Here is a 13,949-nt window from a genome sequence, read left to right as displayed (position 1 = left end):
TGCATGAATCCTCAGCATGGACATAGCCATCTGACTGAGACGATAAAAAATGTACCCACGGCATGGTCGTAGCCATCCATCTAAAGAACCATGTATATGATCATGAATGACTCATCACTCCTCACAACCTGGACTTTTGTGATCTAAGTCTAGGGTCTTGCGCTCTAACATGATCCGACAAAAGTACAAAATCTAACATGTGAATAGACATGCTAAAGTCAAACATGATAGAAAATTGGTTGATTACCAGTCAATGATCTGAACTTCTAACAAGTGTGAGAGAAACCACCCATAATTCCAATGGCTCTCAAGGTACTATCAGTACAATTCACTAAATGTGAATAAGGAACTGAAGTCAAACACTTACGAAATAATTTGATCAAAGACCAATTATGAGAACCTATCATTGAGTGTGAAGAACTCTAGATCAACTTCCCGGATAATGAGCTCAAGTCAACGGGAAGTGATCTATCAAAGGAAGGTCATAATGAATGCTTCATCATCGACACAAAACAGGGAACACAATGAATGAGAGTAGTTCAAGATGGTGACATATGATTAGACAATGTACAAATAGGAAGACTTCTCTTGAACATGTGGATGACACAACTCCGAATTTTGGTAGCGTTTGACATCATAGGATCAAAGGTCATGGTGACGTGGCAGAGATCATATGAGAGGTTAAAAAATGGATAACCCAAAACCCAGGGAGGCAAGTGAAAGAGTGAGGATGTCCCAAAACGTGACATGAACAACAGATGAGTGTCACTGTTCAAGAGTGACACGTTGGCTCAGGTGAAGAATACAACTGATGAAATATTTCCAATTTTCTCCCACCATTTCTAGCAAGAACCCCAGTTATTTTTACACAAGCTTAACAGGGATAGCATATGATTGCAATATATTTCCATCCTTCAGATGGATCCATCCTAGTAAGTTTTACGAGCCCTAGGAAGGAGTAGCCCGGTCTTTTCATAATGACAAGTCCTATGTCGTTTAATATTTTAACGAGTTCGACAAAGGTGAAACTCGACATCTTTTTCATTTTTTAGAGAGTTTGAGAAAGACATGGAAAAGAAAACTCCAAAAGGTTCCTTTTCATAAATTCTTCCCTTGAGCCCAAAAAGGTAGAAAAGAATACTCGAGAGAACCTCCTAGCCATGTTTGACTAAGTTATACCTTTTTCATAAATAGTTTATCCCATCCCAAAAAAGGGGTAAATGTATACTGGGTAAACAACATTTTGGAACCGTTTATGAGGTCAAAACGACAAGAGATCAACAATATTTTCGTTCTTTGAGAGTCTGAAAAGAGATTAAAGAAAACTCCCCATTTTTATTCACTTTAACGAGTCAAAAAGGGAAAAATGCTAGGCAATATTTTCATTTTTTACGAGTCAGAAAAGAACTTAAAGCTAACTCGTCTCGAAGTAACGAGTGGTAGAAAGGGTAGTAGTTTGTTCAGGCTATGATGAAACTACTAAGAGATCAATAGGTTGGCTAGTAAAACCACTCATCGTTGTGGTTCCTCAAGAAAGGGTAAAATAACCAAGTGAAAGTGAATGATCAACCAAAGAGATGGTGGTAATTGAATGAAACAACCAAGGATCATATAGCAGAAATTAGCTGATAAAATCGGTAATCAAAAGATGTAAATTGGGCACAGGTTCATTTTTACACAAGCTTGAACCATGGGGAACTTTGCTTGAATTTGGTTTCATGTTTACACAAGCTTGAAATGAAAAACTATTCTTGAACTTGGTTTCATTTTTTACACAAGCTTGAAACAAAGAAAAAATATGCTTGAGTTAAGTTTTCATGCCTCTAGCATAATGACTCAATTTGAGGTACATGCCCCCCAAGCTTCATTTCATTCAGCTAGGTGCATGGAATGAAGGTTCACTTTTGAGATCCAGAAAAGACTTGACTAGGGTTTTATGATATCTTAATCAAAGACTCGATTTGGAAAAAGGATTTGTTTCATTCTTTAACAGGGTTGACAGTAAAATAACTATCCTCATGACTCCTTGTTTCATTTTTAAGGAGATTGACACAAGACTAGGAACCATGCACTGACCCTTTGTTTCATTTTTTAACAAGGTTGACACAAGATGAGGTACTATCCTCACACCGCTTGTTTCATTTTTTAACGTGTTTGAGATAAGAAAAGGAATTATGCTTCTCCCCTTTGTTCATGGACCATACGAGAACATGGCTGCCAAGACGTCCTCACTAGATGGGAGAACCACGCTCTGGGAGGAATACATGTCAACTGGTACCAATGAAAAATTGGGTTCTAATGCCCTCAGTACATAATGTACTATACCATCTGTGTGATCATTAGCAGATGTGGAGATAGAACAGGTAGCCACATTATTTACTTGTGGTGGGGAAGGTACTACTTGCAAACGAGAACCAATAGGGGAAGATGGTTACAAAAGAGGCACCTGGTAACCAATGAATGACAATTGATCACTGGTCACTCTTCTCCCTTCATGTGGAAAACAAACCACATGAAAAAGTGAAGAAAAAAGAGCTCCCATGACATAAACATAGTCGAGCCCAAGGAGAATATTGAAATCTAAGGGAACTTGGACTACCATCACGTCTATATAGACAGTCTTTCCTCCCAAAGTAATAGGGAACTTCAGAAGGATCGCTAAGAGCTAACTAGTTCCTAAGTTGAAAGCCAACAGATTCTAGGTTACAAGCACAATCTGTGGGGAACCCAAAGCTTGCCACGTAGTAGAAGACATGATCCTATTAGATGCATCTTCATCTAATATAGTTCCATGTACTACCATACTATAGGCTTGTATCGTAATCTGGAAAGGCACATAAGATGGGAGGCGGAATGCAATCAATCGAATCCAATCAAAAGAAATAACATAACTACTTGGTGGGGGTATCATAGGATTTCCCCCATGCTAAAAAGGAATAGGAGAAGGACTCTCCTGAACAACTAGGACAGGAGGGTCACTCTTCGATTCATGAGAATCTGAGGAGATGAGAAGAACATGAGCAGTATGATCATCATTCTCTTCAAGAATAGAGTGAACGATTGAAGGGGGAGCCAAGTCGACACTCTTTTCAGCCAAGGGTTGGTCGAGAATAGACAGAAGAGACTCATGCTTAGGAAGAGAAGGATGGGCAAGACATGAATCCAAGTCAATCTCTTACCAACTAGGAGAGGGTCAGAAGAAAGTCTCTAATAACCAACAGGGAGTTTCTCATGAGGAGTTGTAAGGTTTTCCAAAATTTTGGAAGCTTTATCCATAAGAGGAAAAAGGTTAAGAAGATGCTTCCCTTCACATAAACTATAGGGGAACCTAATCTTTCCCTTCTACTTACCATCATTAGTGGAAGGTGTAGTATCGAATGGACCTCCAGAGGTTGATGGGGATGGTTGATTGAGGTATTGAGACCATAGCTATAAGACTATGGGGATTCCAAGACAATCTCGAAGGAGATGGTCACCCTTACACAACTTGCAAGGCAATCCGACCTTCCGTGGACGATCGGAAGATTTGTATATGGGAGTTTCATTTAGAGTAATAGTTGCATGGTTGGCTTCTCGATTATCTGACTTCTTATTCTTCATCTTCTTCTTTTTCTTCTTGGCCTCCTAGTTACTGGATTTCAAAATTTCACCAGGCAAAGTAGAAGAAGAGGCTGAAGAAATAGGGGAATAAGGTGAGAGGTCAACCTTAGAATCAACGTAATGTGATCAAAATGAAGGAGATTGTGGGGTGGGAGTTTGGAAACTCGGGACCACTGAGGTCAAAAATAACCATATAAGTAAACCAATGGTTAACATAGGGAGGGACAATGTTGCCATATAAGGAGAACTAGCATTTCCAAAAGAAGTAAAAGGACCACGATTCCCATCCAAGGGGAATCCTTGACTAGTAGACTCTGGAAATGTTGCCATTGGAATCAACCCTAAAGAATCACTAAGGAAGATAACTTTAATCATGAATATTTCATGGGTAGCTAATTTTAAGGCACCGAAACAAAACTTTTCATTTTCGTATTTTAAGAGTCGAGAAAAGAGTGAAAGTTGACTCTAGTCTCTTTTGGATTTAATGAGCTCAAAAGGAAAAGTGCTCGATGATCTTTCAAATTTAAAGAGTCAAAAAGACCAAAATGACTACTAAGAATAATTTAGGCAAAAGGATTACCAGGTAACCGTGAACTATAGAATACCTCCTGGAAAACCAAAAAGTATGAGCAGGAAATTTCCCCAAATGTTGTAATCAGTGTATCACATTTACAAGGTGGTAGACTTGACTTCCTATGGATAAAGGATTGTTACCTATAGGGGTCTCCCTTTATATACGCGATGGTACGAGCATTGTCGAATGCCAAAGCGAATGACAGCTGCTAGGTTTAAAGATGCCAAAACACGTCTCTAGCCTAGACCACTAAATGTGAGTGTTAAGTTTCAATGCTTCCTTAGGTTAATTCAATAAATTTTAACGATTGATCTTGAATTAGGTTTCAATTCCAAGACCCTAACGCTGTCATCTGAAAACTCCTATATGTAGCTGTATGAGAAAAGAAATCTTTCTTCGATGAAAATTAACACTAATTGATGGATATAGAGCACACAATCAATGCAACAACCAAAGAATGAAATCTTTCAGCAATACATGTCCTAAATGCACTTAATTTTTCCTTACCAAGAAAAAAAGTTTCATTTCATTTCCATGCCAATGATGATGCAATTCTAGCTTCTCAATGATGCTACTAATGCAATATTTTCACTTAAGTAAACTAGAATTATGTTCTTCTTTTCATAAAATGCAAAATGAATCTTTCACATAAAGCACATTAATGAACATTTTCACAATTTTGAACAAACAAGCATCAATCAAATTCAAAGCATGATAAATGAAACTAAAAGGTACTTTTTCCCTGAATCTAACAAACCAAACACATAAATTCTTCAATTGAAAAACCAAGCAATGTAATCTATGCTCGGAAAGATAAAGAGACACTCGAAATAAGAGAGAAAAAGAGACTCTTTCACTCATTCGATCGAAAATGAAGCAATGAATATTCTAGGACTAAAAGATGGGCTAAACGAAGCAGCGAATCAGAAACTTGAAACAATGATTGAATAACAAATGAATGGAAATTAACCTAGATGTCCTAGGGTCATAGAAACCATCCAGAAACTCAAAAAATCAAGCAATGAAACTTCAAGCCAATCAATCATCAAACCTAGCAAACAAAGCATCTTAGTCATCTTAGTTCATAGGAAGAATAGACATAGACAGGCCAAGCAACAGAATTCAGGAAGGCAAGACACACTAGCATATGGTTTTATAAGAAACCCTCATTTCAACCTATAGGAATTGGCACGGCTATTTAACAAGAAGAAAGCACCATAAAGGGCTGTGGCACGATTGTTTAAGTAAAACTAGCACTGGTCGGCGTGACTGTCAGCCAAATAATGACGTTGATCGTGGGATTCAAAGAAAAAAAACTCAAACCACAGATAGAATAGCCACTCTAAATTTAAAATCAAAGATTGCAAATGGTGTAAAATTTAGAAAACAAAGGAGAAACGGTGGTATGACAAAATTCGTCACAAACCACGAGATGAAGAACAATCCAAAGAGAGGGATGGGAATCCATAGTGGAGTCGCTAATTTGTGGTGTGGGAAGATTCTCTCTGTGGACAAAGACAATCACTTTAGCACAAGGGAGAGGGTCTAGCCAGAAACAAGACAATCTGACATAAGTTTCCTTAGATTGAGAATGGATAAGATCCTACCTCTTGTATCGCTTATCCTCGTTCGATGATTTCCTTGTGTTTTTTCTCCGGTGATCAGCTCCTTAATGTCAATTAAGCACCTGAAACAAATAGACAAGAAACCAAAGCACACATGATAGCATATCATATAGTTCAATCTACTTAAGAGAATAAGAAGTCTTAAGCTACCAAATACAATATTGCAATTGATATAGGAAACAAAATATCAGTTGTATTATTATGATAAAAAGGAAAGTACAACCTTCGCCTTAGTAATGCAGGTTTCCTTCGAAGGGCTTAGATCTCAAGCATCACTCTAACATCTCCTCAAACTCCTCGATCATGGGAGTTTAAGGTATATTTATCCTTGTTCACACCATGACATTCTATGAGCTATTCTCCCTTTAACAAGCTCTTAACAAGCATAAACTAAGAGCTAATACTAGCAAGCTTTCATAGCACTAACTAAGCTCAATCCATGCTAAATCCAAGCTGCATCCAAAGCTCATCCAAGACTAGAAGAAATTAGAATAGCAAGGGATTATATAGGCATGAGAGATGGGATGTGGCTCCTCTTATGATGGAAGAAGCCTTATATCTTGGGTTAGTTCGTTTTTAATATTGGAAAGGAGCCCAAATAATCTCTCTCAGCTCTATCTCGACTAACCATTTACCAGACTTCCTTTCATGAAGCTTCTAGACCTGGAAGATTCAACTCCATTTTTAAAAACTTTCCAAAAGAGGATTGGTGTGGTTAATCAAGGAATAATAGCATTGATCAGCTCGCGACTCAGTTTTATTCACAAACCAGCGCAGGGAAGAAACCGAGGGATAACGCCAACCTTTAAAACTTGGTTTAAAGGAAGTATCTCTGGAAATGATGTAAAGGGAAAATGCTTTGTAGATGGAAAGTGACTCAAAGAGTTATTTTTGATGATAGGGAAGTACACATAAGGTTTACTGTAGAGGTCCTCCAAGATCAAGGAATAGGGAGTACAAGGATAGTGACAAATTGTTATGTAACGGCCTAGTCAGAGAAGAAAAGAGATTAATATAGAGTGGAGAATTTGGTAAATCAGAAAAATGATGAGATTTATAAAATTGAAACTACTCTACAGGAAATGCATACTGGGATTAAGACCCTACAGGAAGTGATCAGAGTTACCCACACAAGTAAGCAAGTGTTAATACAGGCTAAATAGGAAATATGGAGGGAAAATGGATAAACGATTTCTACAGTCAAAACTTACATTGAAATCCTCTTCGACTGTGAAAAGGGTAATATTAAGAGTGAAAACTTAGAAGCAAAAAGTACAACCTTGTTAGGATTCAGAATTGACCATTTTTGACCTTATATTTTGGCCATAATATTATCCTTTTTCAGTTCAATAGTTGAAAGCTTTGATTACATAATGACTTAATCACCCCAAGGTATGAAGTAATTCTCCGCATATCTATATGTTTAATTGTTCATTACATATTCATGATTATCTTTATATTTATCTTTGGAAAAGCTAACTAAGTTTCCAAGTAACCGTTGAACTGTCTAAAGTCTGCAGGAATTATAATTCATAGTTGTTGTAACACCAGAAAAAACAGCTACGTAGTTGTTGCAACACCAGAAGCAGCAACTACGCAGTTGCTATAGCCAGCAACGACAACTATCTAAAGCAGGGGAATGCTATTTTGCAACAACTGGAAATAACAAACGGCAACTATCTGAAGATCGCCAGAATTCCACGATGACGTAGCATGATCAGCAACTGTCCAAAAAGGGTAAAACACAGTTACAGTTGCTGAAATATCAGGAACGGCACGGGTTTACTAAATCAGCAACCATGGGGAAACGGCAAAAGGATAGTGTGAGGATCCCAAGAAGACGGTCGAAGTTCAGTTACCAGCTGTGTAATAGCAAGAAACCCAAGAAAGAATACACTGTCACACTGTTGTAATAGCATCCTGTAACTCTTATTTTTGACAGAAAGGTCTAACTGAATGAACTATGATAGTCTATTGTAATAGATGTCTCCTCTATAAAGAGGAGACATCTACATTAGAGAAGGGGGGGAGAAAAATAGTTTTGTAAGGGGAATTTTGAGAGACAACAACAAAGTTTGAACTTTTATTGTAACTGGATCTTTTGGCAGATGAATAGAAGATTGTTCTGAGAACCTAATCTAGCAATTGTGTTCTGGGGAATCTTGTGAGAAGGACCAGGCCCACCTTCCTCACAAGATTCACCCATTTACTTTTCTGTCAAGTGTGTAAGTGTGTTTGGTAATTTCTTTCTGATACTCTGTTTTGGATTCTGTAGCATTACCTCTGATAATTTCCTTTTTGCTGGCACTCTGTTTTGTTAATCGTTTGAAACTGTACTTCACCGGTGAATTAGAATTGCAGTGTGTATTAGCAATCTGGTTACAGGGGCAGGTGCTGAACGTCCTTGCTTGGAGGATAGGGTCCTGATCCTCTGCTAACAGAGCATCCATCACTTTTCTTTTCAGATTTATAATCTTAATTAACTGCTTTCATTTTATCTTTGCAATGCACTGTTATAACATAGCGTGAGAATTATGTATACTACAGCTTTTTGATGCTTTTAGAGTTAAGTACATACAGTACGCGGTAGCCTTTGAAATAAAAGACTTTCCCAGGTTGACAATTTAATGTGGTACTTGATTGTTAATCAATAAACAATTCAACTAGCCAACATTTTGGCATCGTTGTCGGGAAAGGCGACTAGAGATTTCTAACAGCATTAATGATTTCTTTTTGACAATAACAGGTGCATGAGAGGACGCAGGAAACCTAATTTCACAGGCGGCAAAGGCGGAGGAGGAAGAAAAACCTTTTTTGACAAAATCATCTCAAAGGCCGAAACATCACAGAGGACAAGCTCCCGGAGACCTCAGATCCAGTATTCCTCACAAACAGATCGACAGATGAAGGAAGTACTGGGACCTGAAATGAAGCTGGAAGTACCATAATACACCGAGGAACCGGTAGAAGAACCTAAAGAAACAGAAGATACAGAAGATAAAGCAAGTGATTCAGGAAAAAGACCAATGGAGGATAACAGAACAGAAGGAAGAGGGGAAAATTCGCTCTCTACCCTGGAGTTCCCTATTGGGGAGCTCCCGAGAGGAGCAACCCCCATGAAAAACATTCCACTCTCAGCATTACCCAACTTTCATGGGTTATCCTCTGAAGACCCGGATGAATTCCTCTTTGAATTCGATATACTATGTAGGAGTTATGATTATGTGAGCCCTAATCAGAAACTAAAATTGTTTCCAGCAACACTGAAAGGGAATGCATTAAGGTGGTTTATGAGCTTAGGAGCTCAAGAAATCACTACCTGGGATCAGATGAAAGAAAGCTTTCTGGCCAAGTATCAAGATTACTGCCGGACAAGAGAAAGGAAGGAAGAATTGTTTAAAATGGTTCAGAAGGAGGATGAGAATCTCGAACATTTTGTGGAAAGATTGCAGTATAATCTACAGTGGTCTGACCACCCTAACATGAGTAAAGACATTCTGAAAACTATATTGCTGAAAGGGGTACGAGATGACTGCTTGGACATGTTAAACATGCTGGGAAAAGGGGACATTTCCAAGGAACCATTTGATGAAATTATCAATCTCTGCATGAGATGTTCAAGAGGAGCAGTGAGTAGATCAAAAAGCAGGGACAATGTATATTCAAGAGTTCAGAAGTCAGCAAGTGGAGGAGCAACAAGGGCTGAAATAGGTAATTTGTTAGAAGAATTTAAAACTGAGATGTTAAGCTCTTTTGCTTCACAAATTGATGCTCTGCAGGTAAAGAAGAAACAGGCAGAAGCAGAAGCTGCCCTAGCCATTTTTTGTTCCAAATGCAGAGAAAAACACCCACTCAGGGAATGCCCACTAGATAAGGTACCAATCTGCACGATCTGTGAAAAGGACCATGAGACCCAGCAATGCCCCTCTCTGCCTGGAATTAAAGCAGCATTGCAGTCAACTGAAGAAGAGGCTGAAGCAGTGTACCTGATGACACAGAGGAGGCAATGGCCACAAAGACAAGGTATGAATTCTAACACAGCATTTAGTCGTTGGAATAATCATTCTCCTTTTCAAACAAATTACCCACCCATGAACCAAATGCAGTACCCACCCTTTAACACAATGAATTTTCAACCTATGCGGCAACCAAATCTTCCTTTTCCTGATCCTACCATATGGAATCCTTGGGCTCCCCAGCAACCGTATTTTAATCGATGGAACCTAGGCTGGGCAGCCCAACAGATGCCATTTCCTCAACATCAACAGTCTCTTTCCTTACCATCCAACACTCCTCGAAATAACCAGGCAATTAGACCGCAGCTGCCTGTGCAACCCAACTCCAACCCAAATAATAATAAAGCCTTGCAAGTAATTGATATTCAAAATCAGCCTGTCTCCCCTATGCAATGTAACGATATCCATCTTCGTTCAGGGAGAATTGTTGAACCCATCATTGATGACATCACTGACTCCAATAAAGAGGAAGTTAGAAAAGAAAAACCAGCTAACAATAATGTTGAAACAGTTGAATCAGCATCTAACAACAATTATCAAACAGCAGATCCGCCATTCCCTGAACGTCTGGCTCTCACTAAAACACTGGAGCAACCTACTTTTAACCTTTTAGGTGAACTACAGAATTTATATGTTAAAATCCCATTGTTGCAAGCGCTAAGAGATGTTCCCATTTATGCTAGGACTGTTAGAGATATCTGCATAAAAAAACCTGGAAGAAAAGCTAAGGACCCCCTCACAGTTCATGTGATGGGAGAACTGACTGCTTTAATGACAGAAAAAGATCCTCCTGTGAAATATGGTGACCCTAGTCACCCTACAGTAATAGTTCAGGTTGGAAAAACCTTTGTCTCTAAAGTTCTAGTAGATTTAGGAGCTGCAATAAATATTATGACACTTGAAACAGCACAATTGCTTCAGTTAAAAAACTTTATTAGGGAAACACCAACCATCCTAGAATTGGCTGATCGCTCTACAATTAAACCGGAAGGGATCATTGAAGATTTAATAATTTCTGTAGAATCCTGGAATTACCCAGCTGACTTTGTGGTGTTACAAACTAAAACAAAGTTGGGGGGTCATCTGCTGATTCTAGGAAGACCTTGGCTGGCTACAGCAGATGCTTTCATTAGCTGTAGATCAGGATCAATGACCATCTCTAATGGACAAAAAACCAAACAGCTTACCCTTTATCCTCATGCTACACCCATGATTAATAATGACAACTCTGTATGGGTAGATTATGAGGATGAAGAAACCCAACCTATATTGACTATCGGACAAGCCTTAACTTTCAAAGACTCTACCGAAGATGAATTAATCAGCAGCTTCATTTCTAAACCTTCTTCGGTCAACCCAGAAATGTACAATCACTTCACTGAAATCTTGGAATCTGAATCTCAGCAGAACTTGGAAGATAAAAATTTATTTTAGACAGCAGTAGGCAGCCCCTCCAAAAGTACAACAATAGAAATAGAGCCTGGAAAAACATTAAATATAAATCCTAATTTAACTGATAATGAAAAACAACAACTAATAAAGTTACTCCAGGAAAATAAAGAAGCATTTGCATGGGACTATACAGACATGAAAGGGATCTCCCCTGAGCTATGCACTCACCGTATTTATATTAAAGAGGGATCCCGGCCAGTCTGTTAACCCCAACGACGAATGAATCCTAACCTAAGGGAAATTGTGAAGGAGGAACTTCAAAAACTCTTGAATGCAGGATTTATATACCCTATATCTGATAGTGAGTGGGTTTCCCCACTTGTAATTGTACCCAAGAAAAATGGCAAATAGAGAGTATGTGTGGATTACAGAGCACTGAATAAAGCCACCCAGAAAGACCATTTCCCTTTACCATTCATTGATCAGGTATTGGATAATTTGGTAGGTAAGAAATTCTTTTCATTCTTGGACGGGTTTAGTGGATATAATCAGATTAAGATTGCACCCCAAGACCAGGACAAGACCACGTTTACTAGCCCATGGGGGACCTTTGCTTACAGGGTACTTCCATTTGGGCTATGTAATGCTCCAGCAACATTTCAAAGAGCAGTGATAGGGATTTTTCTGATATGCTAAATGATTCATTAGAAATATTTATGAATGACTTTACTCCCTATGGAGTGACTTTTGAGGATGCACTGCAGAATCTTGAAAAAGTACTTAAGCGGTGTATAGAAGCACACCTTGCCTTAAGCACTGAAAAGTGTCATATGATGATGAATCAAGGTATTGTATTGGGTCACTTCGTCTCATTCCTAGGAATTCAAGTCGATCCAGCTAAAATACAGGTAATTCAAACCCTCCCTATCCCCAAAACTCAAACTGATGTAAGAAGCTTTTTAGGACATGCTGGATACTATAGAAGATTTATTAATATTTTTTCCAAAATCGCTTCTCCTCTATTTGTGTTATTAACGAAAAATGTTGAATTTAAGTGGACTGATGATTGTGAAAAAGCATTTAATGAACTTAAACATCAGTTGTCTGCAGCTCCCATTTTGAGAGGACCTGATTGGGCACTACCCTTTCATATATCCTCTAATGCCTCAGACACTGCAATTGGAGCTGTCTTGGGTCAGGAAGAAAATAGTCTTCCCTATGCCATTTATTTTATCAGTAAGAATATGACACCAGTTGAATTGAATTATACAATCACTGAGAAGGAATTCCTAGCAGTTATTTATGCAATAAATAAATTTCGACATTATATTACTGGCTACACTACTTTTGTGCATACTGATCACTCGGCCATTAAATATTTGATGAATAAATCAGTTACTGTTGTTGGGAAAAGTATCTATTCAGAACGCCCCTATCCCACTCTAAGGTGTGATAGTGCCTTAGCAACAAACAAGGAAAACTACTTGAGTATTCTTCCTTATGAAATGTAAATGAGGAGAAAGGATGTAACTAACCTGTGTCTTCCGCTAGTTTGTTGATCCAATCGCTCCTCTCTTCAATAGCTCCCAGCTCCCTGCTCCCTTACCGGCCCAGCTTCACCGAATTCTTGCAAGATCACAAGAGAGAGAAACTACACGAAGATATAGATATACATCCATAAAAATCTTAGGATCAGATTAAGCTAAACATGCAAATATAACAAAACATCATTGATACACAGCATGTAGGAGAAACTCAAATAATTTTATTGATATGATAAGAAAGTCCAAGAGGAGATACAACCAAGTGAGTTTCGATCCAGCATCTACCTCCCAGCAAAGGAATCACTTCCTCTCCAACAAAGCATAAATCACCCAATGTACTAATCTCAATCTCAAACCAACAGCAATTCTCTGCAAAGTACAAAATTCCAGCCTCTGGATCTTTGGGATGAGGGATCCATATATAGATGTAAGCAGAGAGGATGAGTCAGCTTATGTTTTGACTTGTGGCTTCTCTCTGTCAGTTCTTGCTTCCACTTGGAGACTGATAGCCTCTTACTCATCACTCAGTCGAATTCAGTGGGGCAAGTGTCATTGAAGAAGATTCTGGAAGCTTCCATGGTCTTTCCACCTCGTTGAATGACTCTGAAACTTCTCATTTCCCGCTCAACGCACCTGGGTAGTGCATTCAAGTGCATTGCAATGCACCTAGCCAGTGTATTTGGGTGCTTTACAACGCAGGCAGCTAGTGGAGCTTCTGAATTGATCCTGATTTGACTAGTTCTGAGTGGTTTTTGGTGGAGAACTTCTGGGAGAAGCTGTCATTGGTTGACCTTGTTCCTTTAGGAGCTGTAACAACATCTTTAGGGACTTTGGATCCCTTGGATTATGGACATTTCATGCTCAAATTTGTAAGGCACAAAAATTTCTATAACAGTTACAAATGCCCGAGTCACCAGATGGTTGTTATTATTGCAAGAATTTGACATCACAATTGTAGATAGGCCAGGAAAAGAAAATGTAGTTGCTGATTTCCTTTCTCGATTAAAAACTGATGAAAATTCTCCAGTAGATGATTCTTTTCCTGATGAGTATTTATTTGCATTATCTGCTCACTCACCTTGGTATGCAGACATTGCCAATTATCTAGTTGCAGGAAAATTACCATCACACCTATCACACAGGGAAAGAAGAAAGATCATCCAGCAAAGTGCTAGGTACAACTGGATAAGCGGGTGTC

Source organism: Pinus tabuliformis, chromosome 4_2, assembly GCF_031772625.1.
Source record: "Pinus tabuliformis cultivar Carrire ecotype Pingquan chromosome 4_2, CPIR1, whole genome shotgun sequence".
Lineage (NCBI taxonomy): Eukaryota > Viridiplantae > Streptophyta > Pinopsida > Pinales > Pinaceae > Pinus > Pinus tabuliformis.
The sequence above is the reverse complement of the archived record's forward strand: the minus strand, read 5'-3'. Positions refer to the sequence as shown.